This window comes from Pygocentrus nattereri, chromosome 21, assembly GCF_015220715.1.
Source record: "Pygocentrus nattereri isolate fPygNat1 chromosome 21, fPygNat1.pri, whole genome shotgun sequence".
Taxonomy (NCBI): Eukaryota; Metazoa; Chordata; class Actinopteri; order Characiformes; family Serrasalmidae; genus Pygocentrus; species Pygocentrus nattereri.
This window is the reverse complement of record NC_051231.1, coordinates 29,124,049-29,130,048: the sequence shown is the minus strand read 5'-3', so window position 1 is coordinate 29,130,048 and position 6,000 is coordinate 29,124,049.

The window sequence follows — 6,000 nt, the reverse complement described above, 5'->3', positions numbered from 1 at the left end:
CTTAGATGCCTAAAACCTTTGCACAGTCCTGTATATTTAGGATATATAATTCATTAAAAAATATATTGCTTTTGTAAATAAAACAATGTAAAGATGTCCATGTTCAATATTTAGAAATGTTTAGAATTTTATCATGTTCTAATGTTTGTAATGTCAAGTGTTTATAATGTTTTTAATGTCAGAAATATATGTACAAATATTAGCATATGTAAAATACATGTAAATATAGTTCCTTTGCACACGAGTCTATAAAATGATTATTTACACAGATGTCAGAAATATACTTGCCTAAAAAAATGAAATATGAATGAAAAATAAATGTACATATATTTTCTTTTCATATGAGTCCATACAAATTTAATAATGTTTTTCCTTCTACTGCAGTTGCAATTTTGGAGATATAAGATGCTAAACTGATGGTTTCAGTTCATAGTATAGGGTCATTACTCTATGGGAGGGGGGCTTTATCCCTCACTCCCCTCTACTTTGATCATTATTTAAGGCCACATTAAGGTTATGATGCTTTTGGGAAATGAATTCATTAATAATAATCACTCGGATGTCAGAAAAGCTGAACGTGCTTTTTAAGCATGAGGCCTTCCATTAGCTCTACTGATAAGAGTTGCGTCGTGTGAGCATGTATGTGCTGCCGTTCCTGTTTGTGTGGGTTTATGGGGGCTTCTTTTCCCCGCTGACTCATAATCACAGCAGTAATGATGAGGTGAAGGTGTTGTGAAGGTCACCGATCACTGGTATGCTCCAGGGCACTATACAGGAGCCTCATCCACACACATTCATCAGACGAGGGTAATAACCTTATGTTTATCATACTGCACTGTCACTGCCTTCACTATCCATCGTCATCATCATCAGCAAACATGTGCGACTGGCTGACAGATCAATCCTGACAATTTGTGGGTCATGATCACGATGTCAATGCATGCAATGCCTGTGTACGTACAGGAGAAGATAGATATGAGCGTGGAAGCCTCGAGGCCTTTCAGGTCTTCAGAGAAGGTCTAATGGTTTCTCTGAACTGTATTTGTTTGTTTACTTCTGTTTTTGTTTAATTTCATTGTGAAACTTTGGTTGAAACATGGAATCATCACACTAATGCTAATGTAGCATGCTACATAACATGACATACACCGATCAGGTATAACATTATGACCACCTCCTTGTTTCAACGCTCAATGTCCATTTTATCAGCTCCGTTTATTAGATAGATAGATAGATAGATAGATAGATAGATAGATAGATAGATAGATAGATAGATAGATAGATAGATAGATAGATAGATAGATAGATAGATAGATAGATAGATAGATAGATAGATAGAAAGAACAAACGAATGAACAAATGAATGAACCTTATTGAGCCTGGAGGGAAATTGCTGTGTTTCAGTAGCAAGACATATAATTGCATAAACTTACATATACTATGCAGAAAAATACAAAATAGAAATAAATCTAGACATAAGTTAACGTACAAGAGTAATAAAGAGTAAAAAATCTATTGAGTGGTATGAGGTAGTCAAACAGCACATATCATATACATGAATAGCTCTGAATTGCATTAATATTGTAGTGTAAAGTAAAGTGCATAGTGAACTTACAGTAATAGTTGTGATATATTGCACAGTGTGTATTAATCGGAGAGGAGATACAGTGATGTGGTTCAGCACATTTCAGACAGCAGAAGATCAGTGCCGTCTCTGCAGTAAGGAGACCCGTTGTAGAGCCTTATAGCAGTAGGTAAGAAAGATCTCACACGGCGCTCTTTAACACAGCGTGGCTGTAACAGACGGCCACTGAATGTGCTTCTCCGTTCATCCAGTGCATGCAGAGGGTGTGAGGTGTTGTCCACGATGGCTTGTTGAACGTCCTCTGTTCTGCTACAAACTCCAAAGAGTCCAGCTTGACTCCTACAACAGAGCCAGCCTTCCTACTGAGTTTGTTGATTTTGTTCTGAGCACTTTTGTTAGTGCTGCTGCTCCAGAACACAACAGCATAGATTAGAGCACTCACTAACAGACTGGTAGAATGTCCATAGAAGCTTAGAGGACATACCAAAAGACCTCAGCCTCCTCAGGAAGCAGAGACGGCTTTGGCCTCTCTTGTACACTGTGAGAGTGTTACACCTCCAGTCCAGCTTGTTGTCCAACCGCACACCCAGATATTTGTATGTCCCAACCTCCTCTACATCAACACCATCAATAGTGACTGCTAACAAGACAGGTTTGGACTTCCTAAAGTCCAGCACCATCTCCTCAATCTTACTGATGTTTAGCTGCAGCTGGTTCGGCTTACACCCGTCAACAAAGTCCTTCACCAGCTTCCTGTATTCCTCCTCCTGTCCATTGCTTGTGCACTCCACAACGGCCGTGTCATCCGAGAATTTCTGCAGATGACAGAACTCTGTGTTGTACCTGAAGTCAGAGGTGTACAGGTTGAACAGGAATGGAGCTAATACAGTTCCCTGGGGTGCCCCAACACTGCACTTGTCTAAAACACAGCCCTGCAGTCTCACATACTGAGGTCGTCCAGTCAGGTAGTCCATTGTCCATGAGAGAGTGGTGGTGGTGTGTTAGTCTGTGTTACGCTGGTCTGAGTGGATCAGACACCTCAGTGTCACTGCTGGACTGAGAATAGTCCACCAACCAAAAATATCCAGCCAACAGCGTCCTGTGGGCAGCATTCTGTGACCACTGATGAAGGACTAGAGGATGACCAATACAAACTGTGCAGCAGCAGATGAGCTGTCGTCTCTGACTTTACATCTACAAGGTGGACTGACAAGGTCGGAGTGTTTAATAGAGTGGACAGTGAGTGGACACAGTGTTTAAAAGCTCCCGCAGCACTGCTGTGCCTGATCCACTCGTACCACGTCAGTATTACTGCAATGCTTAGAATGATCCACCTGCTCTGTGGGGGTCCTGACCACTGAAGAACAGGGTAATAACATTGCATAAAACAGATGGGCTACAGTCTGTAACCGTAGAACTACAAAGTGCTCCTATATGGTAAGTGGAGCTGATAGAATGGACAATGGATAAACAAGGAAACAAATTCCTCGTAAAAGCACTTAATTTTTCTTGCTCAATAAAATGACCGTGACTCTGTTTCTGATCTCTGCGCTGTGTAAGACTGTGCTTTTTTCTTTGTTTATCTTGTTATGTTTTGCTCCAGCTGAATCTTGCATGGAAGCATCAGAGGCAGGCATAAAAAATGACATTTGTAAAGGCCTGGCCTCTCAGACTGACACAAACGCTCCGACCCAGCAGCCCAGCGGGACGTCCCGCCACGGGCAGCAGTATTGGTGCCCCCACACACTGGGCCTGCATTCACTAATGACCTTTGGATGCAGGGAGTCGATGAATGGCATTCAAACTCGGCTCCGCTCGATTCCTCCGGCTTCTGTGGCGGCGCAGAAATGTGTGGAGCTGCAGAATTCATGGCTTATCTCACCTCCACCGCACACGCTGCCAATGCCAGCCGGGTGAAAGGAAGCACTGCTGGTAAGGCCTTCCTTTGATTTATACTGAAAAATGAATGTTGTGGCAAACAAACACAGCAATTTTGTGTGAATGCACAGCATGAGCATTGTATGTTTAGCAAATAGAATAAGTTTTGTGAGAACATTTCTTGTTGTGGATGAAAAAGCTTTGACGTCAAAAATGTAACTTTTTGGTCTAGCTGCAGATGGCCGTCTCTTTTGTGTTCTTTAAGCTTAAAGTAGATGAAACATCAGCTCCTTTGGTGCCGCATTGCACCAGGATAATGAAAAACCTTAAAGTAATTGGTGAAAAAGTGTCTCTTTCCTGCAAACTTGCATGTCCTTCAGTCTGAATGCAGCCTGCCAGTTTATTTTATTTAGCAGGGAAAATTTTTATTAGTGTCATAACACATTTTCTGGTATCAGTTTATTTGGACTGTCCACTGTAGTTGCTTTGTAAATGCTCAGTCTATTAACTGTCGTTATCCCTGTTGTATTTGAGCCCTGTGTTTTCCCAAGTACCTTGTTGGTCTTTGTATTGTTTGAAGCGTATGGTCTTTGGAGTATATTGTTTATATTTTTTTACTTGTTTGGTGTTTGTTCTTCTGTCCTCCATTGTTTGTTTATCCCTGTGTTTATTTTTGTCATGTCTGTCCCCCATTCCATCTGTGTTGGCTCTCGGACCCTGGACCGTTTCGACCCTGATTATGGATTTGACCCTAATAAATCTCACTTCTCTATGCACATGTGCCCGGCCCCTCATCCTTGCTCCCCAATGTTACACTATCTTGCAAAAGAAAATGCATAAAAACAAGTTAAAAGATGACAAAATTGCACCGTTTCAATTGAAATGGTACTGTATAAATGCTAAATCAAAACATAATGTAATAAACACTGTTGTTGATATGTCATTTACGTCCTTTTAAATATATTAACATATCTATCCCATTCCAACATTGACCAAATTACCTAAAGGAGGCATCTTTTCAAAGCAACACAAACCTGAAGTTACTTCAATCCTACTTTCCTACTTTTGGCTGTACGCTCCCAACAAAAAAGTTTGGCTGAGGAGGAATAATGGGCTGGGGCTGGTTTTCAGGATTTGGGCCCTTAATTCCAGAGAAGGTAATGTTAATGTAACAGCATACAAAGACATTTTAGACAATTCCAACTTTGTACTAACCGTGTGGGAAAGGCCCTTTTCCAGTGTCCTGCACAGAGCCCCGAACTCAACACCAATGGACACCTTTGAGATTAATAGGAACATTTATTGTGATCCAGGCCTTCTCATCCCACATCAGTGCCTAACCTCACAAATGCTCTTTTAATAGAATGAATAGAATGAATACAGAAAACCTTCCCAGGAGAGTGGCAGCTGTTTTAGCTGCAGAACTGTGGCCAAATCCATATTATTACCAATGGTTTTGGAATGTAATGTCCAAGAAGCTCATTTAGGTGCAGTAGTCATTTGTCCACATACTTTTGGCCTACATTGAATACTTAATATAGTACGTTTTATTTTTGCCAGACGTTATTTTATATTTATTTTGGTGCTTAGAATTGAGATTATTGTGTGGAATGATCTTCATCGATTCTCTTTACCTGGAATCAGAACTTTTTGGAATTGAACAATTATACTAAGCAGCTTTTAGGGCCTCAGTGATATGCCACTGCTTAAAGGCTACGTGTGAACAGACAGGCCCCAGAAAATACTGAATTTAATGAAATGATGAGAATCTTTCAAATGCATCATAAAACAGGTGGAGGATGTGTCTCATGGTGTCGGGGGAAAAGGGGACTTTCTGTCCTTTTCCTTATAAAGGAAATTGAGATATGAGAGTCATGCTCTGATATCACAGACGGCACTTTGCGCAGCTGTAAATTGAACCTGAATGGCAACTTCAGGGTCTACCTCTGCACTGCCGAGTGGTACTTTTATCCCATACCTCCTCAGAGCACCGTACTTTCTTTACAGAGACGAGCAGGAAACAGTCTGAAACATTTTAATCTACCCACGAGCAATTTGAGAGTACCGTACATAATGTCGTCTCATCTGTCCCCTGCCATTAGCATCCAGCTGTTATGGATGATAAACATGTGAAGCGACTGGGAGCTCTAGTTAGCATACATCTCAAAAAGCACGTCTCAGAGCGCGCCGTGCCCACAGTCGCAGAGCTGCTTCTTCTGAAGGCTCTTGCTCCTTTTATTTCCATTTCAATTGGCGGTGGAGCTCAGAGGAGCAGCGAGAGGGCGGAGGAAAGCGTCCTGCGGCTGCCAGGACGGATTTGAGTCAGTGCTGCTGCGGAGTGGCACGGGACAGCGTCTCCCTTGTCTTCTCCTCTCTCCATCCTCACCTGAACTTTAGGAGGCAGCTTCCTCTCACCTGGGGCGATCACTCGCTCCTCCCTCTCTCCCAAACACAGCGCACTCTCTCTCTGTCTCTCTATCTCTCACTCTCTCTGCTCTAAAGCTGTATCTCTCTTTGTCTCTCAGCTTCAAGACAGC